This window comes from Protopterus annectens, chromosome 2.part1 (genome assembly GCF_019279795.1).
Source record: "Protopterus annectens isolate FY-2018-M chromosome 2.part1, PAN1.0, whole genome shotgun sequence".
Classification (NCBI taxonomy): domain Eukaryota; kingdom Metazoa; phylum Chordata; order Ceratodontiformes; family Protopteridae; genus Protopterus; species Protopterus annectens.
In genome coordinates, this window is record NC_056729.1 from 35,859,838 (window position 1) to 35,873,427 (window position 13,590).

Sequence of the window (13,590 nt, forward strand, 5' to 3'; positions counted from 1 at the left end):
GATGAACTTGGTAAGTCAATGCTGTGTCCCACAAAGCCATGGCTTGTCTGCACAGGGGATAAGAACGAGTGCCCCATTGCTTGTTTATGTACCACATTCACCATGGTGTTTTCTTGTCTTTATCAGCAGTTGTCCCGGATGAAGTAGGTCCTTGAAGGCTGTCAGGGCATTTTGAACAGCTAGCATCTCTTTTTGACTGATATGTAGATGCTTTTGGTTTGTGGACCAGGTGCCTTGAATGCCTCTTCCTGCCATGTGTGCCCCCCAGGCATAATCTGAAGCAACTGTTGTTAGGCTCTGCCTGGCTGGGGGTAGTGAGAATGGCTGTTCCTTGTTTTGGTGATAAGCCTTTGCCTACCATCGAACGGGGAATTAGAGTAATCATTCTTTCCACACTGTGGCAATGTTGTGTCCAGACACTTTTTAGGTACCATTGTATTTTCCTCATATGCAGTCTTGCATATGGAATTAGTAAGATGCAGGATGCCATAAAGCCCAAAGCCTGCAGAATTTTTCTTGCAGATAACTGGGCCTTTGTTGCCATTTCCTTGAAATAGGTAGTCAGTTGCCTTTGTTTGTCTGGAGTGAGATAAGTCATCTGGGCAGTTGTATTTAAGCTTGCACCCAGGAATATTATCTCTTGAGAGGGTACTAGTTTTGATTTCTTTTTGTTGACTGTGTACCCTAGGCATGTTAAAAGTCTTATCACAAACGTCAGATGCTGTAGTAGAATGTCCTTGTTCACTGCTTGTATGAGGCAGTCATCCAAGTAAGGATATATTTGTATTCCTCTTTGTCCGCAGTAAGCAATTACTGGTGCCAGGCACTTTGGCTTATCTACTGCGCCCAGGGTCTTCACAAAGGGCAGTGCAGAGAATTGGTAATGCTTTGAGCCGGCCTTGAATCTGAGGTATCTTCTGCATGACTGTCTGATTGGGACATGCAGGTATGCCTCTTTTAGGTCTAAAGTCACAAGCCAAGCCTTGCTGCCCAGCATGGGCAGAAGCTGCTGTAAGGTCAACATCTTGAATTTTGGTATATCCAGGAAAGTGTTTAGAATAGATAGGTCCAGTATTGGTCTCCATGCTTTGTCCTTTCTGGGTACCAAGAACAGTCTTGAGTAAAATCCTTGTCCCTGCTCTTGATGTGGCACTTGTTGAATAGCCCTCATGTCCATGAGAGCTGTGACTTGTTTTTGAGCCTCTGCCCATTGATTTTTTGGCAGGTCTGGCCAACCGTTTGCCCTTGGCAGGGTATGGAAATGAAACTTGTAGCCTTGTGACACTATGTCTAGAACCCATTTGTCCTGGGTTATAATGTGCCAATTTTGAGAAAAAAGTGCTAGTTTTCCCCCTAAGGGTGCTGCCAGAAGATAAGTGCTTGGTGCAGGCAGGGGGAAGTCATTGGGATCGTTTCCTGTATGACTGTGCTTTGTCTTCTCCACCTTTGGAGGTAGAAGCACTCCACTGCTTAGACCTGTAGGATCCTTGCGGCTGTGATCTGCCTCTAGGGCGTCTGGATCTGCCCCTTTGAGGTCTGTCTGAGACTGGAAAGGACCAATTCTTTGTAGGCCAGTGTCTGCTAAATCTAGGTGGCTGCACCTGTAAGAAATCCTGGATTGTTTGCATAGATTTTGCTTTGTCCTCCATTTTCTTCAACACCTCTTCTGCCTTAACACCAAACAAGGTATCATGTTGTAAAGGAGCATCTAATAATTTTGCTTTAACATGGTCAGGCAGATTTTGTTCCTTTAACCAAGCATGCCTCCTAATGACAGGACCCGTAACAGCGGCCTTGCAGGAGGCCTCCAGAGAATCAAACCCACATTGCAAAGTATGCTTTCCAACTTGTTCAGCTGCATGCAATAAAACCTGCATTTGCATTTCTTTGTTTTCTGTACATTCAGAATTTGCCATCATTTTCTATTTAAGCAGTCTCATGATATATTGCTGATATTTGAGCATATGAAACTGGCAATTTAAGGCCCTTATAGCCAAAGTAGCAGATGTGTAAATTTTTTTTCCCCATCTACCCAGTGCCCTAGAATCCCTGTCAGTGGGGGTAGGGTTTTTTGCAGTAGAAGCCTTGACCCCTTTTGGACCCTGAGAAATAGTTTCTGGGTCTGCAGTAGGGTTTTTGAAAAGGAATTTATGAGAGTCAGGGACCCTGTAGTATCTGTCCGGCTTAACAGGAATTGGAAGTAAAGAGTCAGGGGTCAGACTAGACTCCGAGAACACATCTACAATGTCCAACACAGGAGGAATAGCTATAGGCCTGTGTTGAGGTAGTAAAAGGAAGTCTCTGAGCCTTTTCTTAGATTCTGAAAAATCCTGGCTCTCCCAGTGGAAGTGCTCCCTCATGGTATGCAAGGTTTCCCCAAAAGAGTAGCCCTCAGGAGGAGAAGCTGAAGAAATTGATTCTTCAGCATCAGAATCCTCATGGGGGGGGGGGGGATATTCCTGATCAGAAGAGGAATCAGAAGAAATGGAAACCTGATGTGAAGATTGATAGTCTGTTTCTTGCCTAGGCCTCTTATCAGGAGGGGGATGGGAACCCCTGATCAAGGTAATTAATTCTTCAGCCATTTTGAGCATCTGTTTTTTGGGCATGGAGACCTGTCCTTTTGGCTGGTAAACTTGTTTCTTTGCCTTTAAAGGTGTTTTAGTCTTTGAAGTCGGTTTAATATATAATTCTTTAGGTCTGAATACACCCTCAGAAGCCGATGCCTGCTCAGCGGCTCCGGACCCATCTGAGGGAATAATGTCCGAGGCTCCAATACCTTGAGTTTCCAGTGGCCTGGCCGACTCCACGTGGGAGTCGGTAGCGGTCTGCGACTCTAAAGTAGCGGGTGTCAGGGGCTGCGAAAGTGCCTCACTGAGAACCGGCGACTTGATTAGGAGAAGCTTCGTCATCGGTTTTGGACCTCGGTTGCCTGTCTTTTTCTTTTTCTTTGCATTTTTTGTGAACTCCGGTAGTCGGATGGCTATCTGATGACATTGCAGAATTAAATCTTCGCCCAAAATAGCTTAATGCAAAATCGTTCCGACGCTTAATAGTGCATTGGTTAAATCTAGCACAAAACTGACAACTAGCAATGTCGTGGTCAGGGCCTAGGCAAGGAATACAGTAAGAATTAAAGTCCTTATGAGGTATTTGCTTCTCACAAGAAATACAATTATTAACTTTTTCTGACAACGGTCTGGAGCAAGAAAAAAGTTTCCCCAACAGGGTACTTGGCTTTTAATAAAGACTTCGGATCTGAAACTCGAACACGAAAATCTCAGGAGTCGGCCGACTGGCACTTGCGAACTGCTTCTGCTTCGGGCACCACGCAGTAAGAAAGACTGAATAAAATGGCTTTGGCTGCATCTTTTATACCCCTGACGACCTGACGTCATGGAAGAGGTGACAGCAACTAATGCAGGACCCAAGACTTTGGAATTCAGGCCGACTGAGGGCAACCTGCCAGCAGGATAACCCAAATGTAATGACTGCAACTCTGAAACATGAAGAACATCTATAAAACTATACGGATCTTCTACCTCTCTCTCACTCACTTAGTAAGCTCTATTCCAACCATCTGTTGATATGGAAAGTTCAATAAAACAACCTGAAACAATTTTAATTTACTCAAATTGCCATAATCACTATAGCACAGAAACATCAACCTGTAATAACCATACAATAACCCTTACAACCTGCAATAAACTAATAAGCAAAGCTACTTGAAAGTCTCCCCTCAATTAAGTAAGCTCTATAGTTTTATCACAATGCACATGGCTCAAAATCCATGTACATACTGGTATCACTTTAGTTCTGTGGGGACATGTGGCACTTACTGGCAACAGGAATTTATGACTTAAGCTCCCTGAAGTACTGCTTCAGTGTTTACTGGAATGCAAGAGTCATTTAAATCCCCAGCTGAATATATGCAGAGATTCCTTTCTAGCTTAAATACTGCTTCTAGTATATGCAACTACTCTCAGCCAAAGTGGCATGTAAAACTGGACCTCATTTTCCAGTCAGAATGTGTTTAGGATGTAGTGCTTCAGCCTCACTTAACCTCCTCCTGAAACAGCAGACAGAGTAAGGTGCAATATGTGCAGAAATCAAGAAAAAGAGGCCTCCTGCTTCACTGTCATACATTCATGGACATTTCAAGGCCATTGAGTCTCATGACAACTCTTGCCTTGCCAGTACCCTAATTCAGGCAAGTACCTCTTTTCTCCAGAAGGGCGACATTGGTAAATCCTGTAGTAAACTTGTGGATATCTAGCCAGTCATTTAAGTTTAAACAAAGATGGTGAGTCACACTCTTACAAATGCATTGGAAGTTAATTCCCTCGGTTTGGGAGGCACTGGTTTATAAAGCCTATCCCTCCATCATGTTTCAGTTATCTGCTAGTGAAGATTTAGGTACTGGTTGTAGTATTGGTGGAGATATTGGACTTGGAAGAAAAAAGAAGTTATGTTCCATCTGAGTAGTTGCACTTCATTTGTCTTCAACCTGTGGGTTACAGATCCATATCGGATCTGACACGGCCACATATCCAGCATCTGAGCCGAGCTCCAAGCTCCTCCCTTTACCCATAATCCCCCGTCTCCTTCCTCCCTTCAGATAGAGTTTGCTGCCCAACACGACACATACCCGACCCAACAAGACCTTACCACTACTGGCAACCCAAATTTCCTGAGCCAAAGCATGACAAAGGACATCCCTGAGATGTCCATCTTCCATATTTATAGCCAGCACAATAGTGACAAGGTCTGGGGAAAGAGAGGGGGATGGTTGAAGACAAATGAAGTACAACTACTCAGATGGAATGTTATGGTGAGTACAAAACTTCTTTATATGAAGTAGCTGACTTCATTTGACCTTCAACCTGTGAGACAGAGTCCCCAGCTACTATACACCTGGGAGGGCCTCATGGAAGGATATTCCGGAGCATGGTGGAGCTAAAAGATGCCCCGTTCCTGGATACAATGTCTAATTTATAATGAGAAATGAAGGTATGAGATGAGGACCAAGTAGCTGCAGAACAGATATAATCCAGCTACACCCTGAACCAAAAAGCTGCTGATGTAGCCATAGATCTGGTAAAATGTGCTTTTACCTGACCTGGCAGGGAAATTCCCCCTGACAAAGTACACCTTAAAACCTTGGAGAATGGTTTCCCTAAAAAGGGTTTTGAGTAAGAAATGAACAGCTGGTCAGATTTACGAAAAGCTTTTGTCCTGTGCAAGTAGAACCGTAATGGTCTATGCACATCCAGCAAATGTAATTTATAGTCTCCTTTATTTTAAAAATTTGGAAAAAAGACTGGAAGATTGATCGTCTGACTAATATTGGCTTCTGACGCTACCTTGGGAAGAAAAGATGGGTTAGTACGCAAAGACACTACATCCTTATGAAAAATCATATAAGGAACCTTGATCGATGGTGCTTGAAGTTCTGACACTCTCCTAGCAGAAGTAATGGCAACTAAAAAGGCAGTCTTCATAGACAGATACTGCAAATCTACCAAATCTGCAGGTTCAAATAGGCACGAGACTAAAGCCTGAAGCACTAATGTAAGGTCCCACAGAGGCATAGGAACCTTCACCAGGGGTCTCAGAAAAAAGTTACCCTCAACTTAAGGAAGGTCTTGCAAAGTTTAGAAGAGTCCAACAAAGTCATATTTTCCCCCACATGAAAATGTTTCCACATGCTATGGTATATCTTTCTGGTGGAAGACTTGTGAGCTTCCACCAAAATAGTTTTAAAAGGAGAAGATAAACCAGGAGTCTGAATAATCACGGGAACTGGAGCAGCCAAGCTGTGAGCTTCAGATTGTCCACGTCTGGGTGAGGGATTCCCCGAGGGATGAGAAATGAGATCCAGAATTGGATCCAACGTCCATGGTGGAACTACTAGCTGAGACCATAGAGAGGGAAACCACACTTGGTGAGGCTAGACTGGGGCAATGAGGATCACAAAGCTCCCCAGTCTGCGAGCTTTCTGAAGAAACTTTGATATCAAGGGCAGAGGAGGATAAACAAAGAAGACCGGGAGGCCAAGCATGAATCAGAGTGTCTTTCCCCCTGAGGGGGATTCAGAGGGAAGAACTCGCTGTATTTCACATTGGAAGGAGATGCGAATAGATCGCAACAAGGACGACCCCACTTTAGAAAGATCTGCTCTGCCACTGAAGGATTCAGAGACCACTTGTAAGGCATCAGGATAAAGCTGCTAAGCCTGTCCGCTAGAATGTTGGACCATCCCAGAATGTGCGTTGCCACCAGAAAATGGCCAGTGGAGATCACCCATTCCTACACTCTCATGGCTTTGTGACAAAGGGGGTAAGATCTGGTTCCCCCCTGTTTGTTGATGTACCAGACTACTGACATGTCTGTCTGGACAGCAACCATCTCTAGAGGAAGATTGCCATGAAGGGCCTGCAACGCAAGAAGCACCGCTCTCATCTCCAGGACGTTGATATGCAAACTGGTCCTGGATGGGGACCACGAGCCTTGAAATGTCCTTCCCAAGCAACGCCCCCCCACCCTAGCTGGGAGGCGTCAGTGGTCACCATGGTCTTGGAAAAGGACAGGAGAAAGTGACGTTCCCCTGACTAGGTCTGGGGAATGAATCCACCACCGAAGAGCGTCCCTGCACACTTGGGAGATTCGTACAAGATAAGACAACGGCAGAGCTAATACAGACCACTGAACGGCAAGAGTCCACTGAAGAATCCACATGTGAAGGTGCGCTAAGGGTAGCAGGTTGATTGTGGCAGCCATAGACCCCAACGCCCTCAGTACTGTTTCTGCTGTTGGAGATTGGGCTTGAAGGATGTACAGAAGGTGTAGCTTCAGGCTTTGTATCCTGTCTGGGGTAAGGAAAGCTTTCATCTGGATAGTGCCCAACCGAGCCCCAATTACGTCTAAGATCTGAACAGGGGGCCAGCGACGACTTGTTGGAGATTGATGGTGATGCCTAGTCTCTGTGCTAGTAAGAGGAAGTAATACCTGGCTTGGCAAAGTTGATGCTCGGAAGGGGCAGCGAAGAGCCAATCGCCCAGGTAAGGGAAGACCTGAATACCCTGAAGCCTCAGGTGAGCCGCTACTACTGCCATCACTTTGGTTAACACCTGGCTGCTGTGGTGAGACTAAAGGGAAGGACTCTGAACTGATAATGATTGGCTCCTAGCTGGAAGTGGAGAAACCTCCGAAAATGCCTGTCCATCTTGATATGATAGTACATGTCCTGGAGGTCAATTAAGCACATCCAGTCATTCGCTTGCAGGTAGGGCAGGATGGACTGAAGTGTGACCAACCGGAATTTCACCTTGGCCACTGATAGGTTCAAAGTGGAGAGGTCCAAAAGAGGTCTTAGGTCCCCAGGTCCCCCATTTTCTTTGGCACTAAAAAGAACCTGGAATAAATGCCTGATCCGGATTGGTTGAGGGGGACAGGTTGGCTCGTTTTTTTAGCAGCTTTTCTAGCTCTAGAACTGCTTCCTCCCTTTGCTCAGATGGGATGCCCGGGAGGTGTTTTGTTGGTAGAGGTGGCTCGAGGAACGGGATGGAATAGCCTCTGGAAATGATCTGCAACACCCAACAATCTGTTGTTACAGACTCCCATGCTGCTGGGTGTAGTGATATCCGACCCCTGACTGCCTCCAGAGATGAGAAGTCCGGCAGGCCTTCAGGGCTGCTGTGCGGGTCTGTCTGAGAACAGTTCTTGAGACCTGAAATTTCTAGGACCCCTCTGCCTCTAGGGGAAGGCGAGTCCTGAGTGTCTTGGGAAAACGCCCGAGACTTCCGGAACCACATCTTCTTCATCCCTCACTGATTCCTAGAAAAGGTTCTTTGAGGGGAAGAAGCGGATCCCGATGGCAGACAGTGTCTTCACGTCCTCCTCACTCTGGACCAAAGTCTCGCATACTGACTTCCCAAACAGGAAAGAACCGCCGTACAGGGCATTGGTAAATGACTCCTTAAAGTGTTCCCAGAACTGATAAAGATGGAGCCAGGCATGGCGCCTGTACTGGCTCCCCTAAAGGCTCTCTCCACGGCATGGGAGAGGAGACGCATGGATGTATTAGCTACTGACTTCAGAGTAGCCATACGAGCGGAAAACGTCTTCTTGTCCTCTGCCGACATGGACTCAGGGTTCGACCTAGCGATTTCCTTGACTAAGTCTAGCTGTAGCCGAATCACACGTGCCATGTAATTCAGTACTCTTACAGAAAAAGTCACTGAAGCGTACACCTGCTTCCCAAATCGGTCCATCACCCTTGACACTCGGTCAGAAGGATGGACCATAGAGCTCTCCTGCGCAAGCTCTTTCTTCGTGGCACCTGCCACAACCATAGCATCAACCGGGGACTCTTTATTCCAACATGTCCCATCAGAAGGGGGGCTAAGGATTTTATCAGGGTTCTTAGAGATAGGGTTCCACCATGTGAGGTTCCTTCCATGCCAGAGATGTTATCAGGTCCACTAAGGGATCAGTGGGAGGGGACACCCAGGAAGTAGATGGGCCTGTGCTGAATGCTTCGAGGAACACAGATTCTTCCATGGTTGTTTTTTGGTCAGATCACCCCCCCCCCTTCCTGGCGTAGGAGTTCTATGATGTCCCTAAAGGAGACATTCTTGGGGGGGAGGGGTGATTGGCGGGAACCTTTCCCTTCCTCCAAATCAGTGTTTTTGGTGAGGGACTCTGGTGGGGAGTCCAAGTGCCTCCTTTTACATGTCCATTTATGAGGCATCTCCTCCCTGGGAATCTCTGGGGAGGACTCTCCAATGTCCTGCTGCTCCCTCATGGGTGCTTCCTGAGGCAAAATGGGCACAGGCTGTCCCTGAGATAAGACGGTCGGGACTATACCCAAAACAGAGGGAGTCGGGATGGAGTCAGAGGACGAGATGGTCAAGGGTCTCGACGACACCAAGAGAACCCTCTTCACCACATCAAAGGCTGAAGGAGAACGGATATCTTGAGAAGTGCCAGTCGGAGTCGTTTCCCTCTGACCCGATTGGGAAGTCAGAGGCGAGACTCCAGGAGATAAGATACCCAGGGGAATACTGCGTTCTGACACAATCAGAGCAGACAGCACCCCCTCAGATCTGACCCAGAGTCTAGAGCTCTGATCTGACCAGCTCGGATCAGACACGCTCAAGGCAATGGCCAGCGTTGAGGTACAAGGTACCACTGGTGCTGACCCCTCAACCCAGAGAGTCCTCAGATCCAGGGGCTCCAAAACCGAAGGCCGGACTGGAGAAGGAGTGATCGGAGTAAAGAAAGATTGCAAGCTGCCCTCTCCAGAGGGAGAGGGGGCTGGCAAGACCCCCATCTGAATTTGGTTGTGGGTAAACCTCCGCATCATCTTATCCATCTCCGCTTCACTGAGGCTCCGGGTGGAGTGAGAGGACGAAGCCACTAACACCAGTCCAGAATGCCAGTGAGGGGAAGCCTGTATGGGCAACTGGATCCGGGATTCCTCCGGCTCTGGGGAGAACCTAGGAGAATGGAGCCGGGGAGATCCAGGTCTGGTTTCTGGCCTAACCTTTGGTGGTGGGCTGGCTGAAGCCGAATGGTCAGGAAACTGCTTCCTTGGCCTGTCCTTCCTAGACTTCTCCCCTTCCCTGGACCTCTTGGTGGGAGTTTTGAGTCCTAGAGACCGCATAAGTTGATGCTGCACCTGATGTGGTGGGGGTAGGGGCTACAGTCCCCGAAGAGGGAAGTAGGCCCTTGAGGATGAGTTTGTCCCTCCTGTCCTTCAGTGCCTTGGGATTAAACCTGGCACAGAACAGGAGATTTGTAAGCGGGCCGCCCCCAGACACACCATGCACAGAATGTGGCCATCGACTGGGGAGAGATTATGGCCACACTCTGTGCACTTTCTGAAACCTAGTTTAGGGGGTTTCAGCCATGTCCCTAAACAGGCCCAGCACAAACACACACACAAAGAAAAAAACAGATGGAAAAAGGAAGACCCCCCCCCCCCCAATGACTTTGTGGGGAGGACAGATAGTAAAGCTAGGAAGAAAAAGTTAAGGAGAGGAGCAAAAAGCACAAAAATACACTCACTAATCCCAAATGACTAGCTAAAGAACTCAGACCATGATGCTTGCTTTTCCAGTGGCAAATGAGATCTGAAGAGAGGAAGGAGACAGGGGGCATGATGGGTAAGCGGAGGAGCTTGGATCAGATGCTGGATATGTGGCCTTGTCGGATCCAATACGGATCCATAACCCACAGGTTGAAGATCAAATTAAGTCAACTACTTCAGATCAGGGGGTCCAGGACAATGGAATCTCTAATGGCATGGTAAGTGATACAGAGATCTCTCCTAAAATGTCTATAAAATACTTAATAAATGGATAGAACTACCAGCCTCCTTGATAGCTCAGGGACTTACTTAGGTCTGTCATCTTTGGTTAGGAACCTTTGGGTTCTTTCGAATTGTTTGATATGTTTAGTGAGATGCACCATAAATAGGGCTTTGTACTCAAATGGCCTAATCAAAGCAGAGTATGAGAGAGTGATTCCCTCTTCAGATTTTGACAATATTCCTTTGGCAATTAGCAAAGCTAAATTAAAGGATTTCCTGTCAAATGTTGTTACTTGATCGGTCAAAACAATGAGAACCATCAACCCAAGTAGCTAGGTCTCTAAATACATGTTCATTTTGTAAAGATATACTGTCTTGACAGTATGAGGAGAGAGAGGCTGTCTACCAAAAGTGATGATACTACACTTTTTAATGTTTAGTTTGAGACCAACTGTAGTATGTCAAGTGTTTACTGGGCTAAGTTCATTCTGGAGTGTTTGGTGTCGCAGGGTGACTTAACCCCTCAGTTTGCAAATTTCTGCAAATTTTGTTACCCAGAGAGCTAGGCTCTCTATCTGGAGATCTGAGAAGTAAATGGGAAAAGGGAAAGGGGCTCCAGCACTGAGCCTTGATCAATCGTCACTTTCACACTTTCCGATGAGGCACCTGCAACTCACACTGTGCGGGTTTGGCCTTTTCCACCAGTTTGCTATCCTTCCCAACATATATGGATCAATTTTTAAAGCATTTAGCTTTTGTATGATGCCAGCATAGGGAATGATGTCACTGGCATTTGCCAGCTCAAGATAGGCCAAGTGCACTGCACAGTCACCATCTACAGCCTCCGTATCCTTTATGAAGAAATTTATCAAATTAATAAACAGGATCGACACTTAACCTAGAAAGGTTTGATTTTGTGAAGTCTAACAAGATTCCAGATATCACAGTTTATGAGGTCAGTTATAATATAATGCATGGCTTTGCAGATCAGGCTTGTAAAGCCTTTTTACAAAGTAAAATAACGACACTGTGTTTTTATGTCAGCTCAAAACTGATAAAAATCATCTAGTTGAAAACAGCAGAAGCCATAAACAATACTAGAAATGCAAAGATGAATGCAAGCAAGCAAATTAAAGTTATCAGAATACGGTGGAATAAAAGCCATAGAAAAGAAATGGGAAATGCACAGTATGTAAAATATTAAAAAAGGGTAGTTTACTCATCTATATGGAAAGAATCCTTGTGTTAGGTAGGTTTCTCTTTCTTTGGAACTTTAGCAGTTCCTTCTTTACTGCACTGGATACAGAATATACAGTTTAACCCAAAAAGGATGCTTGACAAACTGCCTTTAGTCAGGATTTCTGCTGCGGGTATCAACTCACTTTGGGAAAGAAATGAAGCAAGTATAGGTTGGAATTTGCTTACTGTGTCTGGAATATGACCATATTTCTTAACTAGACAGATGGCAAAAGGGAAGTACAAAGGATGCAAAGAAAATCTACGAACAACACAGTGTCACTACTAGAACAGGACATCCTCATATGAAGAAAGTTGTGTGTAAACTTACCATAACAGCTGATACTGGAGTACTCAACCAGTAAGCGATACCATTTGGGTTCTAACCCAAATTTCCCATGTCATCTTCCAGTTTGCTATTCTAAATACAGTGGCTTCCTTCCCTGTGGACAGCAATGCAGGTCCTGCCACACCTGTCCAGCAACTTTCATTGTGTAGTAAAATGTAATGCATTTGAAGGAAAGAAGACAGTGTCTGATAAACTGCAATAACTGTTATGCAGGGTCTGACTTCACATTATAATGAAGATTGGGGCTGTTCTTGTCAAATTTACACAGTAAAATAGCTGCAGTATTGGCTGGAGGCTGTGAAACAGGATGCTTTGAATTTTTTCTCTAAATCTTGGAATGTCTTCAAAAGAGAGGGAACCCCCCCCACACACACACACACAAAAAATCAGACCACATTAAGTGTTTGACATTATTTCTCTTAGAAGATGAAATCTCAGAGACAGAACAATTTAGTGTTAAGTCTTAACTGGCATTCTGGGTGGAAACGCCTAAGACTGTCGGGACAAATCTTCATGATCTGAAAGTATATGTGAGGGGAGAAGGTTGGAAATTAAAGCTACACTCATCCTCATCTGATGAAAGAGTAGAGCACTCCTATCTCTTTTGTATTTCTGAAGGGTCTTCGTAGGGATCAACGTGAGTGCTGACTGTTAAAGCCCGAACTCTGTCCTACACCGGTCCCTATAAAGTACAAACATAGGTACCAGAGATTTCCCTGCTACGCTTATATAACTTGCTGCAGTCAAAAGGGAGACCAACAAATATGTCTCTCTGGATACGACAGACAGAAGTTAGAACCTTGAAAGTTTGTACAGTTTTAAGCTCCTCCCTCGTGCAGAAGTGCAGGTCAAGCTTCAGTATTTTCAATACATTGGGGAAAAACTTATTTCTGGACTTTGCTTAGTACTAATGAACGTACCAGTCTGATTTCAGATCAGGCAGCATCACTGGGTGAGGATCTCCCTGTACCACTACAAATGACTTTGCTCTCCAACATCAGTAGATGGTTAACACAGATGTGACAGGCTCTCTGAAGAAATCAAGAGAAAACTACTTCCTTTATAAGAAGAAAAGAAGAAGAATAAACGAACCGATACATGGCCAGGGTAGAGATGTTTATTAATGGTTAATGCTTTTACAGGTAAACATCCTGCTTCATCAGGACTGATGATGGTCTGATTACGGAGTACATTTACCTGTGAAAACGCTAACCATTAATAAACATCTCTACCCTGGCCATGTATCCGTTTGTTTATTTTTACTATTTTCGTCTGATAATGTCTGTGTTTGGTTTAAATGGACCATTAATCCTAGTTGCAGGTGTTTGTTTATTCTGTACTTTCTTTATAAACTGTACCCTTTTCCAAATAAATTTTTTTAATCTACTCAGAATTTGCAGAGTCCACTAGGTATTTCCCTAAAGGATTATTTTACAAATACACCAATGCTTTTTGCCTATAACGTTTAGCAGCTTGCATGAACTTTCCCTTAGGTTCACAGTTGCTAATACTGATCTGGAACAAAAAAGAAAAAAACAGTGTGTTTAAGTTCTTGGGTGCTACCTGTGTACAATACTTGCTGACTGACAGCTAGAGCTGTAACTTAAGCAGCCTGCTTGAATTTCCATGATGTTTACTTGCTCGATGCTGTGATACAGGACCAAAATGAAAAACATTTATCTGTGAAATT

The 13,590-nt window shown here is 45.2% G+C and overlaps 1 protein-coding gene across 1 annotated transcript in view; it reads right to left on the reverse strand.

The window, feature by feature from the left end:
* Positions 1–13,590, reverse strand: part of RNF24 (ring finger protein 24) — a 669,287-nt gene that overhangs the window by 123,275 nt on the left and 532,422 nt on the right. The window lies entirely within an intron of this gene.